The sequence below is a fragment of the Cryptomeria japonica genome, chromosome 9 (assembly GCF_030272615.1).
Source record: "Cryptomeria japonica chromosome 9, Sugi_1.0, whole genome shotgun sequence".
Lineage (NCBI taxonomy): Eukaryota > Viridiplantae > Streptophyta > Pinopsida > Cupressales > Cupressaceae > Cryptomeria > Cryptomeria japonica.
Genome location: NC_081413.1, coordinates 517,126,166 through 517,143,051, shown reverse-complemented (window position 1 = coordinate 517,143,051; position 16,886 = coordinate 517,126,166).

Here is a 16,886-nt window from a genome sequence, read left to right as displayed (position 1 = left end):
TTTGGACGAATGATTTCTCTTTACTATTTTTTTGTTTTTTAATTTTTTTGTACTTTTTTTTGAGATTTTTCCTAAATATTTTTTATATTTTTGAAATATGTGTGAGATTGATGCTCTTAATAGCTATGTATGGAAATTATTGAGATGCATGTTGTTTATTGGATCTGAGAGTGGTTCCCCCTCTAAAGTAGCCAACTGATATGCCCTTGACCCAAAGACTGCAATATTTACATAGGGACCTAGCCGTTTTGATTCAAATTTTCCTCTATGTTCCCTGTTTGGTTGGTTGCGAGGATTTTATTTGAGAACAAGATCACCAACTTCAAATGTTCTATACTTGACTCCATGATTGTATTTTATTCTCCTGCGTTGTTGATATGCTTGAAGGTGATTGAAGGTCGCTTCTCATCTAACAATTCCATGTCCTAATGATGTGAGACTCGGTATTTCTCATCATCAATTAGATTGTGCAGTGAGACTCGCAGGGATGGTAACTCGACCTAAATAGGTAAGATAAATTTTGTGCCATAAACAAGTGAATATAGTGTTGCACCTGTAGGGGTTTGAATGCTAGTTAGATATGTCCATAGTGTGGTATTCAAAGGGATGTGCCAATCACGACCAAAATCATGGACTCTTTTCTTTAGGATTATGAGGATATTCTTGTTTGAAGATTTTGCTTGACCATTGCCTTGTGGATATTATGGGGTGGTGAATCAGTGTTGGATATGGAATTTTTCACACAATTCACGGACATCCTATTTTTTTAATGGAAGACCGTTATTTGTAAAATTGAACATGGGAACACCGTACTGACATATGATATAATTAAGGATAAAAGACGCAATTTGCTTGTTGGTGACTTGTATTAATGGATTGACTTCAATCCATTTTGTGAAGTACTCAGTGGTAGTGCTAATAAATTTATGACCACTTGATGATGATGGATTTATCTCACCCACAAGGTCGAGTACCCATTGACAAAAAGGCCATGATGTTGCAATAGGTTATAGTTCCTGCACTGGTGCATGTATCAGATCTTCGTGAGCTTGGCATTTCTTGCATTTTTTGACAGATTAATATGAGTCTTTCTCCATGGAAGGCCAATAGTATCCTATTCTCATGATCCTTTTAGCTAAGGAGGGGCCACTAGAGTGATCTTCACAAATACCTTCATTTACCTTATGTAAAGATTTCTCACCTCTCCTTGCTCTAACCATCATAGGAGAATACCATTAGGATCTCATCGGTATAGGGTATTAGCAATGATTATGTATCAGGATGATTGGCATATGAAGTGTTGGTATTATGGATGAATTGATTATGTGTTGCATTGATGTTTTGTCATTGATGCCAACACTAGGTTTTATCGTTGGTTACCGACAGACAGGTTTTGGTTACCGATAGAAGATCTAGTGTTACCGACAGAAGAGACTATCTGTTGGACACTTTCGACATGTTTTGATCAATGAAGTATGTTTGATTTTATGTGTTGCATGCTTCTGGAGCATGTTTTGGTTAGTTGGTATTGACTTGGTAATAAGATGCTATCATACACTCTTGTAAACCCATACCGACATTGGTTTAAGGTTTAACCGACAGAGCTTTCACTGAGAAATCTTGACAGGATGCATAAGTGGTGTTGGTGTGGATTTTAGATGGATTTCAAGATGCTGAAGATGTTCTTTGATCATGCCTCAACTGAGTGAAGACATTGCTTTGGCGTGGTGGACCCAGATTAGGTCTGGTGCCTATCTAGGTTATGGACCGGTATCATGTTAACGTGTTCTCTACACGTTATCGAGATGATTTATGGATTGGTTATTGTTGTTTTGGTCTTAAGACGACATGGAATATCATTGTAAAATGAATGTATGTTATGATCTTATTGTAATATCTTTTAGGTGGATGACCTAATTGGTTTAGGCTTTAGGGTTGGTATAAAATAATGTAAGATCTCATTATAGATAATGTGTCATGGTCTTGGAATGCAATATCATATGCGAAGGAGATTTGGTTGATCATAAGTGATCGAATTGGGATTAAGGAAGAGGCCAAAGGCCTCCGGTATTGAGCTTAATCAGGACTGTAATCAGGCATGGTAGATGCTATCTCTAGTAGTTCATTATTCTAGATTGTTGTCCATTTATCTTGAGGTGGTTATAACCTCTTTGTAGTCAATGGGACTCTTTTGTAATGAGTAGTACGCTCTAGGCAGTGTGCCTTCCTGCATGTGCAGGCCCCTCATTATATCACATACTTTCTGCAGAAGTATCATCTGACTATGGGTATGCTTCCCATCGTGGTTTTTCCCTTTTCGATTTTTCCACTTACAAATCATGGTGTTATGTGGTATGGTTGCATTGTGTTGATTATATGTTTCATTGTTAAGTTCTATTGCTTACTGGTATCTGTTTTTGATATTTCAATACTTAAAGTTTATGTGATCCGGTTAAAGGTTATTAAGTGGATTAATTGATATAATCTGTCAACAACTGATTCACCCCCCCCCTCTCAATTGTTCATCGGTTATCCTAACATGAAGGTCTTGTATTGGTTATTAGATAGGTCTAGTGGAATGGTTTGATCATGAAGGTAAGTGTAGAATTCACCATACCAAGGGGAGTTGGGACCGATGATTTGACATATCATTTTGGATTTTGGGATATCATAAGCGGGTATCCATATCTATTCTTCTAAGAACTCGTAGAATGTGGAATTTTTTGGTAGATCCAAGAGAGAGGCTACCATAGCCATTGCATTTGCAGCATTGTTTTGTTCCCATGGTATTTGCTCAAAAGTGATAGTTGTGAAGTTTGTCTTCAGACTATTGACCATATGTTTATAAGGCATGAGATTTTCATTCTTGGTTTGGTAGTCATCATTGACTTGTCGGATTACCGGTTCAAAGTCACCATAGACTTGTAGGTCCTTCAGGTTCCAGTGTATAGCCATTTTGAGTCCTATGATCAAGGCTTCATACTTTGCTATGTTGTTTGTACATGGAAATGTTAGCATGTATGACTTTCGGATGTTGTCTCCTTGAGGGATGATGAAGAGAATGTCTGCTCCTGAACCATGTCGAGTGTATGATCCATCAATGTAGAGCTTCCACTATTGTGTAGCTATTACTATAAATATTACTTCATTAGGAAAGGTTGATATGAGTGGGTGATTACCCTTCATGGGAGACTTTGTCAATTGATCTAATATTGTCTGCCCTTTGATTGCCTTGCGGTCCACAAATTCAATATCAAGTTCATTGAGGATCATAACCCACTTTTCTATTCGACTAGTTAGAGTTGTTTTACTTAACAAATATTTCAGAGGATCGATCTTTGCAATGAGCTTGGTTTTATGTGTCAACATATAATGTCTTAGCTTGAGTGAGGCTAGGACCACCACAAGGCATGCACGCTTGATAGGGGTATAGTTGAGTTTATACCCTACCAATATTCTGGACATATAGTATACTATGCATTCCTTTCCTTTCGAGTCATGTTGTGCTAGTAGTACCCCTAAAGCAGTAGCAGTTGCTGATATGTATAATAATAAGCGCCTATCTGGAGCTAGTGGTATTAACAAAGGTGGTGTCATTAGGTAGTCTTTCAACTACTGAAGTGTTTGTTGGTATTTTTCATCCCATTTGAACTGAATGTTTTTGTGTAGCAGATGTGTGTGTAGACACCTAATTTTGGTGAGACCATTAATTTTCATCATGCGTGGACAATAATAAATTAATTATTTGCCTCTTATTCTAATATTTCCTCTCAATAATTAAATAAGTTCAATTTATTTGATTAACTAATTCGTAAATATAAATAGTAAATTAATAAATTTAATTTATTAATTTATCATATTTATATTCTCATATGTGGATGATTAATAAATTTTATTTATTAATTATCCCATATTTATCTTTTCAACCTGCCAATTTGGAAAAATATGAGGATAATGAATTTATTTATTTATTAAATCCCCATATTATCTTCCTCGATTTGATTCCAGATTTCTTCTGCTTTTTCTCTGTCTCCTAATGAAAAATCTTCTATATGTTTGATGCTAGCCGTCGATTCTTCCTGTCTCCAGATTAATCTCGTTCGTTGATTCAAAATCCTCTTTTCTATAAACTGAGCTCTCATTCCTCATTTTCGACAACCATGCTTCAAGTATCCTTGTGCTGCAATTTTCATCTTGTCATCTTGCTTACTTTCACTTGCATGTGCAATCGTGTAGGTGAGATCCACAAAACTCCAATTTCAAGGAGAAAGAAGGACAATGGAGGAGTTATGAAGGAGATTCATGTGCTTTGGTTTGCGTCAATTTTATCTTGTTTTCATTTCCTCTATTGAATGTATTAGGATCTTTTTCATTGTAATTTAGTTTTCGTGGTTGGCTACTTTCTATTACTTTGATGTTTTCTCGATTTCCTAACTACAGTGTGAATGGATGACATTTATCAACCAATTGAGCAATGAATCGATGAATGGATTGTAACCTCCCTTGCAATGTTCTTAGATGACTTATGTTCTTTGGAGGTGACATTTCAAGGACTGTCTTCACCTTTGTTGGATCAACTTCAATTCCTTTTGAGACAATGTATCCTAGGAGCTTCCTGGAGGTTACTGCAAAAACACATTTCCTTGGGTTCAAACGGACCTTGTATTGTTCTAGCCTTGAGAAGATCTTGTCCAAGACTACTAGGTGGTTCTCTCTTGTCAAGAAATTTTCTAGGAGATCATCCACATAGTCTTCCATCAAAGTATGCATCATGTCATGAAATATGGTGGTCATTGCACGCTAAAATGTAGCTCCAAAATTCTTTAGGCTGAATGGCATCACGTTCCAACAATAAGTACCCCATGGACAAGTGAAGGCTATTTTGTGTTGATCAATACCTAAAAAATCCATCCATGAGTGAGAGCATTGCATGTCCAATAGTCACATCTACAATCATGTTGATGTTAGGAAGGGGGAAGTCATGTTTTGGACAAGATTTATTTAAGTCCCTAAAATTTGTACAAATGAGAGTGCCCCCAGTTGGTTTTTCTACTGGTACAATATTAGATATCCATTTTGCATAGTCAATTGGTTTAATGAAACCAACGTCTAACAACTTTTTGAGTTCAACCTTTACTAGGAGTGCAATCTGAGGATGCATTTTTCGTAGCTTTTGTTTCACTAGTTTGGCGCCTTATATAACAATGAAACTAGTGCTAAAAGAGAAAAGAATTTGAATACAATGTACTGGTTTTCTAGTCAAAATAATAAATAGTTAAGTAATGCATTACTAGATCTGGATCTAGTACTGGCATGTCTACATAGGACCATGCAAAGTTGATTTGTCTCTATTGAAAGAATTATGTGAAACTAGGATCTTCTTCTAGAGTCAATGATGCTACTAAGTGTATTATGTGGGGATTTTCTGTTGTTCCCAGATTTATTTCATTTGTTTCTTCCACAAGGATAGATGATCATTCCTGATTTGTGCTGAATAGGAGAATGTCAAATCTTCCATCCTCAGGTGCCTCAGAAAGGTTTTCACCATTGGATTCATCCTTCATCTTTACTTTTTTAGGATCTAGAAGTGCCACAGTGCGGTTTTCACTAGAAGATCCATTCTGGATAAATATTGTCGACACATAAATCTATCCACTTAATTAAATGAATATTTAGTTTTTATTTGATTATTTAACCATCAATCATTAATTAATTAAATTAATATTTAATTAATTCATCTTAACCCTCTTCTCCTATTAATTAAATAAATTATTCAATTTATTTGATTTAATTCACTTAACCAAATTCAGACCATTAATTAAATAAATAAACTATATTTGTTTAATTAAACCTTCTCTTACATTTAAATAAATTAATATTTATTTAAAACCCCCAAAATCCCTTCTCTCACATTTAATTTATTTAAATCGCCTTTATCCTCCACCCACTTGCATTTTCCTACAAATGCAAGTTGCACAACTATTTTAAATAAATAAATTATTTATTTAAAATCCATTTTATCCTCACCCACTTGAAACCTTTAATGGTTTCCCTTAAAGTCTTCAAACTTAATGGCTTCCTTCTAGAGTCTTCTCAAGCCTTTAATAGTTTCCCTTAAAGTCTTCAAACTCAATGGCTTCCTTCTAGAAACTTCTTAAGGCTTTAATGGTTTCCCTTTAAGTCTTCAAACTTAATGGCTTCCTTCTAGAGTCTTCTCAAGCCTTTAATGATTTCCCTTAAAGTCTTCAAACTTAATGGCTTCTTTCTAGAGTCTTCTTAAACCTTTAATGGTTTCCGTCAAAGTCTTCAAGCATTTAATGCTTTATCTTCCTTTTTCTCATGTAAATAAATTAAGATTTATTTAAATAAAATCCAAAATTCACATTCACATTTAAATAAATTAATATTTATTTAAATATCTATCCAAATGCAAATTACACCATTTAATTGAAATAAATGATTTTATTTTAATTGAAAATCCAAAAATTTCTTCCACTTGCATTCTCCTACAAAATCCACTTGCATGCCTAAATCCCTTCTAGATTCTTCTAACTCCTTCTAATTAGCCTAATCCTATCCTAATCATTGTCACATTCCTAAATAAAAGGAAGTCATTTCTCAAAAACCTTCAAAGTCTTCAATAACCATTAAAGACTTTATGTCTTCAAATGGTTAACCTCTAAAGTCTTCCAAACCATTTATGGTTAACTCACCTTTTACCTTTGGTTAGAGACTTTCCTCTAACTTAACCATCATTTTGACTCATGGGTCTCTTCAAAGCATTTATCTCTTTGACTAAGGTAACCATTTAACCCTTGCACATTCATTTATCACTTGGATAAAAGGAATATCCATTAACCTAACCCTAACCCAACCCCCTAGGGTAACCATCATGTCCCCTCAAGAACTTAATGCTCCTTATCTCCCCTCTCAAGCCTCCTCATGGTGACACTTGTCAATATGAGATTGGGTTGAAAGTCTCACATGGATTGAATATCTTTCAATCCTAACCCTTGTTAAGATTGTTCAATCTTAACGCTTCATTTCCCCATTTCTTCTATAAATAGAACCCTTATCCTCAAGAAATTGAGGAAGCATTAGAGTATTGTTGCTATACTAGTATTAGCATAGAGTTTTTTCATAGCATCACTATCTACACTTGCATAGCATTTGTTTATCATATTCCAACCATCTTGAATCTCCATATGGCATCCATGGCTAGTGCTAAAAGTTGAGAGCTACACTCATTTGGGACTTGGAGAGGTGAAAAACAAGGGAGAAGCATCAAAAGGCATCATGGAAGCATCATAGGGAGGCTCTTCTCCTTTCTTTTATTTTGTTAAACTTCTTTCATGCTTTTTGAAATCTCTTTTGATATGTTTGGAATGGTTTTTAGTTCTTTGTTTTGGTTTTATGGTTGAAACTAACTTATTAACATTGAACTTTGTTGTTGCCTTGTCCCCATTTCCATGACATCATTTGGTGAACCTGACATGAATCCAACACTTTTGTAACTTCAAAGACATTTTTTTAGGCGTGTGAGCCCACCATGTGAACTAACTTTTTTTGAATGTTTTAGTTGCAGATTTTCTAATATTTTTTTTGTGCAGGTTTTGGAAGGAGTTAGTTTAAATTTTTTAATTTCTTTGGTTTAAAACTTCATATTTCTTGTTTTTCACAAAGGGATAAAAATAACTTCACATTTTCTATTTGGTGCAACTAAAACAAACTCAACTTTTTCATTTGGTGCATAAAAAAAGAACTTCATCTTTCTTGTTTTTCACAAAGGGATAAAATGAACTTCACATTTTCTGTTTGGTGCAACTAAAACAAACTCAATTTTTCATTTAGTGCATAACAAAGAACTTCATCTTTCTTGTTTTTCACAAATGGATAAAAAGAACTTCACATTTTCTATTTGGTGCAATTAAAACAAACTCAAATTTTCATTTCGTGCATAAAAAGAACCTCATATTTACCTTTTTTGGCTACAAAGGCTACACGACTTTATTTTGTTGACCAGGTTTGCTTTCCAAAAGTTTGTCAAGTGACAAACATTTTGATATCTTGGTTAAAAAGAACACCATATCTGTTGGAGCAACATCTTTGAATAGTTAGATCACATTGTAATGAAAATCAATTAAAAGTGTTTTCAGTGATTGGCACGCTTGTGCAAAGTTTGTTGAATGGTCCTACTTCTAACACACACTATCCTCTCCCTTGGCTTTCGTGGTCCTAGGTGCAAGAGAAAAGTGTTAGTAACACTCAAAGTTTATCTTTTTAAGAGAAGCATACCAAGAGACACATCACTCTTGGGAATGACCTTGTGCGGTAAATCCTTCAAGCCGCTATAGAAATCAGGTGTGAGCGAAAGTTGTAGCCTTGGGTATAGTTGTTCCTACAGTGTAACTTGCCGAAAGGACAAATGGGCCCCACCACAAGTTACAAGGCTCTTAAGTGAGTCACTGCAGAATGAACTTATGTCCAAAAACCTCAAAAATTACTAGACACCTTTTTATGTAGAAACCCACCCGTTCTATTGATTGAGAATATTTGTGATGAATTCAGTGCAAGAGCATAGATGGTTTTTCTCCCAAGATACTCACCATACATATTTCCTTGAGTAGAAACATATATTTTTAAAAGGCTACTTATAGATTGATAAAAGTGGCGACTCCCCCATCATAGGGATCATCTATTTGTTATGCTCATGCAAGACTTAGTATATCACATCCTTACCTGCCACGGCGGGATTCATAAGGTATGTAGTACCAAAGTTGAAGAAATATTAAGATGTGGGCTGAAATTATCACAACTAGCCATTTGACCTTATGGATAAAGTGTGTTTGAAGTGTCTTCATTTTTTTCAAGACCAGTGATAAACTGAGCCGACTTTAGGTTTTTTGAAAAAAAACATACTCAAAAACATTTGGAAAGAAAGGGTCATAAAAGTCCAAAGATTGGGTTGATTGAGACCCACACTTATTTGTGCCTTTTGAGGCAACATTCTTGTGTTTGTGTGCTTTCTTTGTTTTCTTGTCAAAGAAAAATCAAAAACCAAATTCCAAAACAAGTAATCATCCAACACAATTTTCAAAACACCAACCTTTTGGCAAAACAAACAAAAAAAACCGAAGAGACAAACAAAAGTATCAAAACTACATGACCATCCTTCACATTTTGAGAAGGAAAAATCTTCATCAAAATATTAATTTGAAGAAAAGACCATTAAGCTCAAAGGCTTTCATCAAAAGAAGGATATTTTTCTATCTCAATAGACAAATCTTTGTCTCACATAGAACCTTCTTACGTCACATGCATCTATATCTTCAAGGAAAATCTAACGAATTTGATCAAGAGTCTTTAAACCGCAGAGCTTTTACTCAATATAGAGCCTTGAGCTATCATAAAAACAAAGGAGGCAAAATCAATCCTTCATTCTTTCCAAACAATTGCATCACATATAACTCAGCTAGGGAAGAACCACCAACCCCTGAAAGAGAAGAGGAAGAGTTTGTTCCTTTTGTAACACAGAGTTTCTATTGAAGTTAACATTTCATCCATTCTTACATTCACACATCATCAATCATTCCAACTCTCAAAACATAAAAGGGTCTTGTCCTAAGTTCTTTTTAGATATTGCTTGAATCAAACACAACACATCACTTTTTAGAGTGTCTCTACATCTAGGATAAACTCATCCTAAGAGACATTTCTACGCAGGTTAAAACTAGTCTATGAGTACATCCTCTCATTATGAGGTAGTTGGGTCTGTAACACATCTCAGATCTCTCTAAACCTTATCAAATCAAACATTGTCAACCAAACACAACAAGCAATTCAAGGAAGGACTTTTGGTAACATCTACCTTTAGTGCTAGAGATCCATATGCAAAAAACTTTACCAAACATTAATCTCTCATTTCATCACCAACTCATCATCATTTTCACCAAACTTCAACAACAACTTATAAACAAAATGGCTCAGATCAGATCAAGGTGTAGACAACTAGAAATTGAGGAGGACGAGGAGGAAAATCTCAATGAATTCCAAGAAGCTCATGGAGGAAACCCAAATGATGAAAATCCAAGTACTCCTACTCCTGCCGCAATAGAAAGGCCACAACACAACCCTCTCTTTAATTGAATTTTTGACGAAATACTCAGGAGCAACGCTGATGATCACTTTTTAAGACTTGCCCAAGAGGGAGCCAAACTACCCTCTAATTTTGATACTGCACAACTAAGGCAAGCTTCGGAACACTAGAGTCGTAATGAGGATAGAAGAGGTCGAGATCCCATCAGATACAACCTTCATCAAGAAAATCCCCCACCTCCTCCTCCTCCAAATGACATTGACATGTTGAGGCGACAAATCGAGAGTTTAGCCCAACAGCTCCACAGTGGTGTGAAAAAAAACCAGTTTTCACTTAATGATATTTGTCCCTATCTATTTGATAGGAAATTACATATGCCACCTTTTCCACGAGGGTTTGAAACACCTAAGTTCAAAAATTATCGAGGAAAAGGAGACCCTCGCGATCATGTTAGAGATTTTCATTCAGCTTTCCTAGAAGTGGCATATGAGGACACGTACCTAATGCGACTCTTTCCTCAAAGTTTGGGAGGGACAACCACATCATGGTTTTCCCAACTAGCAGGTGGCATTAGGACATTCGAAGAATTGGTCCAGAAGTTCATTACACATCATTCCCATAACATAGAGCATGATGTCACCATGACAGACCTGTGTAACACCAAGCAAAAACCAGGGGAGCTATTTTCAGCTTTCCCTTAATGATGGAGACAAATGTCTAGCAGACGTTCCCTTCAACTACCTGAAAGAGAGCTAGTGGAAATATTTATTTCTAACTTGAATGAAGAAATGGATTTTCATTTAGACATGAAAGGCGCAAAGTCTTTTAATGACGTGATCACACAGGATTTAAAATGTGAATGGGCCCTTATCAAAAAAGGGGCTTATCAAAATATACAATGAACCAAAAGATGCCCCTCGCCCATGATTCAACAGTGCACAACCTGTGGTCCGATTTGCAAGGCAAAACCCCCCTCCTAAGAACATGGTTGCTCCCCTGCCAAATCAAGGACGCAATATACCACAAGAAGAACCAAGACAACGCCAACAAAATTTTAAACCAAAATGAACATACACTCCCTTAGGGGAACCTATTGAAATAGTGTTACGTTAGTTGGTCTCTTCAAATCTGGTGACCTTATCAAAAACATCCAATTACGAACCTCAGGTCAAACCTTCATGGTGGAGGGACAATGAACATTGTGAATTCCATCAAGGGAAAGGGCATAAAACAAGTAATTGTCACAGATTGAAAGATCTTGTTCAAGATCTTATTGACCAAGGTGAGATTGAAATTGAAGGACACGACCCAAAAATCACAAATAATGATCATCTTATGTTTAAGAATCTACTTCCATCACAAGATCAAAGGGGTCCTTCCACTTCAAGGCAGAACACAGATACAACTGATTATACACGAGCCGCCTATAATTACACTGTGAATCACCTATATGATGCCAATGAACAAATTGCAACCATTACCATCAAAGATCCAAGCTCTACATGCAATGTTGTTACACGTTGTGGCAAAATCACCATTAAAGCAACTCCATAAGGCACAACTTCCATCCCAAAGTAGTATAACCTTGTGGAACAGTTAGATAAGACGCCCACACTTATCTCCATCTTAGAGATTTTGTGCCTATCCCCATCTCATAAAACAATCTTGGATCAAGTTCTCCAAGAAGCGTCAGTCCCTGCAAATCTAAATACAGATCAATTGCAAGCTATGGTTGGAAATTTAAGGTCATCACCATGTCTCACTTTCTCCGAAAGTGACAATACATCCTTCTAGCAACCTCATAACGCCTCACTCCATATTGAAGGATTTATCAACCAACACAAAATTAAGGGAGTCTTGATTGACAATGGAGCAGGCCTAAATATTTGTACATTATAATTGGTCACAACATTGGGATATGCAATTGAATCAGTGGATCCACGCAAAAAGATAACCATAAAAGCCTATGATGATGCAAAGCGTTCATCCAAAGGAGCAGTTATGTTACCAATCCGAGTGGGCCCAGTGGTGAAGCACATCATATGTCAAGTTATAGACCTTCCTCTTCCATATAATTTGTTGTTAGGAAGACCTTGGATACACGCCATGCAAGTTGTTCCATCCACCTACCACCAATGTCTAAAGTTCCCTCATAACGGTGTAGAAATTACAATCTTGGATGATGCTAATCCTTTTGCATATTGTCACAATATCAACCATCAACCAGAGATTACTATTCCCAACAATAGAGAAGCCATCTCATCCACCTCATATATAAGTCCATCTCCTCTTTCCAGTTCAAACACCACTATACCCAAGCAAGAGAAGCTCAAAATGAAAATGGTAGAGGAAGGTCCTAGAGAGTACAATCTAAGCCAACTCTTTTGTGTTGGACAAATGCCCACATCTCCTAGAACTCATGGTAAACCTCAACGGTTACTTCAAACACCACTGGTCAAGCCATCATGCACTTTGACGCCTTTCATCCTTGGAAAGAGTCAAGAAGAAGAGACCAAAGATGAGGACTTAGTAGAATGGATCTATGAAGATCCTATCACTACAAAAATCCCACAAGCTAAGCTTCCCATAGATCAATATGGAAAAGGCCTTCTCATTATGCAAAGAATGGGTTATGATGGTCAGAGTGCCTTGGGACCTTGCAAGCAAGGATGACATGAGCCGCTATAGCCGGAATTAAAGCCCAAATATAATACAGGATTAGGCTTTCAAAAGGAGATTCTTCCTAAGATCAGATTCAAAGAGAAACCCAACAAACCTCTATGTCAGTCTACTACAAACCTAAAGAGTTCACCCTTGATTATATCAGCAGTACCAAAAACCACACCAATTGCCCCAATACAGTTGAAAAATCCAACATTCACATTTACAACACCAATCATCCCACCAATCAAACCAGCAACCCCATCAGCAGCAGCAACTTCATCAATAGCACCATTAGTAGTATCAGAACCCACAATGGTATCGACAACACTGGCAATTCCATCAGAAGCAATAGATTCAACAATCTCGATGCTACCTGTATCGGATTTACTGATCCCAATAATCCTTCTTGCAACACCAATCATTTCATCTACAAAGGTACATCACCCGATCACACCTGCGGTATTTAACTCAAAGGATATCGCAATGTGGTATAGCAATCAGATACTAGAAAGCGACTCAGACATCGACTCACATGAGTGGGAATTTGATTCCGTCCAACTTAATACTGCGGATGAGGAAGACGCATCAGTACCTCCACCTCGCAAAGACATCCTTGTTTACGGAGAAGCACAAATAAAGACCTCTTGGGTTCCTGAACTGGAAACATCTTCCACAGACCCTACGTCACATCCTATGCATGATTCTGACAGGGAAAGTACCATCAACGACCTTCACCACAACGTCTTAACCCTCACTGACACATCTTATAAACTTAACCTGATCGATGAGGTAACGCCCATTATCCACCCCGAACTCATCGAATGGAACCAATCTAATCCCCCATGCCTTGACCAATTCCAAAATGATGAGGTGATCATTGACTTTTTAAAACTAAGGGATAACATACCAAGCAGGGATCACAAAGCTAGATTCGTCATTGAACTTAATAGCGCAACATACTTTGGGGTGGATGCCAAACCTTTCAGCTACAAAAATATAACAATAAAACATGGATTTTCTAGTGAAAACCACATTGTGGCACTGTTTGATCCCACAAAAGTAAAAAGAAAGAGCATATCCAACAGTGAAAACCTCTCTGAGGCACCTAAGGATGAAAGGTTTGACATTCTCCCCTCTAATACACAACAAGAACGATCAACAATCCTTATTAAAGAGACAAAATAATACAACGTGGGGACTCCTGAAACTCCTCACCACATACACCTGACATCTCTTTAACTCCAGAGGAACAACCTAATTTCATAGAATTCTTTCAGAAGTGTCAGATCAACTTTGCATGGTCATATGTAGACATGCTTGGTCTTGATCCCGATTTAGTCATGCATCACCTCACTGTAGCAGAAGGAGCCAAGCCTGTCAAGCAGAAGCTTCACAAGATGCATCCCCAGATTGTGGTACTAGTCAAAGCAGAACTTAAGAAACTCCTGGATGTTGGTTTCATTAGACCAATTGATTATATAGATTGGATATCCAACATTGTGCTTGTCAGTAAACCAAATGGGGGCATCCGCATCTGTACTGACTTCAAAGGCCTAAACAAGGCATGTCCTAAAGATGAGTTCCCCCTACCAAACATTGACATGATCGTAGACCTAACAACAAGAACATATTGTTGGAATGTAATGCCTTTTGGTCTAAAGAATGCAGGAGCGACCTATCAAAGAGCAATGACAACCATCTTTCATGATATGATGCATACCATAATGGAAGATTATGTTGATGACTTACTAGCAAAATCATTAACAAGAGAAGGTCATCTAGAAATATTAGAGAAAATCTTTGACAGACTAGAACAATATCATGTTCGACTCAACCCAAATAAATGTGTCTTTGGAGTAACCTCATGGAAGCTGCTAGGATACACTATCTCAAGCAAAGGCATTGAGGTCGATCCTACAAAGGTCAAAGCAATCATGGACATGCCACCTCCAAAGAATATCAGTCAGCTAAGGACACTCCAAGAGCGGCTACAATCCATCCAAAGATTCATTGCACAATTGGCAGATAAGTGTCACCCCTTTACACACCTGTTACACAAAAACATTGGCTTTCAATGGGATATCGGATGCCAGCAAGCATTCCAGATGCTTAAGGAATATCTCATGAATACACCATTGCTAATCCCACCAGATCCAAGTAGACCTCTATTGCTCTATATTTCAGCAACAAATACAACATTGGGAGTGCTACTGGCTCAACATAATGTAGAAGGGAAAGAGTGTGTTATATACTATATCTCTCGCACACTGGTCGGCTATTAACTCAATTATACACCTATTGAGCGAGCTTGCCTAGCAGTAATCTTGGTAGCCACTAAACTAAGGCACTCCCTGTTAACACATAAAGTACAACTCATTACAAAGATCGATCCACTAAAGTACTTACTCAACAAAGTAGCATTGACAGGCCGCTTGGCCAAATGGGTGATGATTCTGAGTGAATTTGACATCGAGTATGTGGATTGTAAGGCTATCAAGGGCTAAGTTATTGCAGATCAGTTGGCCGATGCACCCCTCACAGTGATCATCCTCTTGTTTCCAATTTTCCAGATGAAGAGATCTTCATGATCACAACAACACAACCATGGAAACTATACTTTGATGGCTCATACACTCGACATGGCTCGGGGGCAGGCATTCTATTTATCATACCTCAAGGTGACAACATCCTGAAGTCTTATAGGCTCACATTTCCATGCACAAACAACATAGCAGAATATGAGGCCTTAATCATAGAACTCCGACTAGCCATACAATGGAAATTGAAAGAGTTACAGATATATGGCGACTCCCAACTGGTCATCCGACAAGTAACAGATGAATATCAGACCAAGGATGACAAAATCATGCCGTACAAGCAAATGGTGGACAAGTTAAAGACCTCATTTACTACTATCACCTTTGAGCAGGTACCCAGAGATCAGAATCGCGTTGCTGATGCTATGACTACCATTGCATCTCTCCTAGATCTTCCACAGAATTCAACACGCTATGAGTTATTGGTAAAACAACTTTGGATTCCTGCTTATGATATCCTCGAATCCGAGATTCTATGTCACCTGATCGGTTCTGAATCCTTATGGTACGGTGAGTTCTACACCTATCTACGCGATCACACACTTCCTCCTAACCAATCAAATAACCAATGTAAAACTTTCAATCGCCAAACCGCTCGATATACCATCATTGCTGAAATCCTATACCGATGCAGTCTTGATGGTACTCTCCTTCGATGTTTGGAACAAGATGAGATAACAAAGGCCTTGGAAGAGGTACATGAAGGAATTTGTGGAACTCACGCAAGCGGTCCTTCACTAGCTAAGAAGATCATACGCACTGGATACTATTGGCCATTCATGGAAAAAGACTCATACTACTTTGTCATAAAATGCAAGAAGTGCCAAGTTCACGGAGACCTAATACATGCACCAACACAGGAATTGCAACCAATCACAACACCATGACCCTTTTGTCAATGAGGACTTGACCTTGTGGGTAAAATTCATCCATCTTCATCCAACGACCACAAATTCATTAGTACCGCCACCGAATACTTCACAAGGTGGATTGAAGTTGCTCCACTTACCCAAGTCATCGACAAGCAGATTGCCTCATTCATCCTTAATTACATCATCTGCTGGTACGGTGTATGCATGTCCATCATCATAGATAATGGACTCCCTTTCAAAAATCAGGACGTCTATGAGCTTTGTGAGAAGTTTCACATCCAACACCGCTTTTCCACTCCCTATTACCCACAAGGAAATGGTCAAGCTGAAACATCAAACAAAAACATATTGAGAATCCTCAAGAAAATAGTCAATGATGCCGGTCGCGATTAGCATGTTCAATTAAATCCAACACTATGGGCGTATCAAACTAGCATTCGAACCCCTACAAGCGTAACTCCCTACTCATTGGTTTATGGAGCAAAAGCTATCCTTCCTATTGAGGTTGAGATACCATCTCTATAGGTTTCCTTGCATAATCTGATAGATGATGAAGCATATCGGGTATCACATCTTCAAGACTTAGAGCTACTTGATGAGAAACGACAAGCTGCATACAACCACCTAAAAGCCTATCAGCAGGGCATGAGCAGAAGC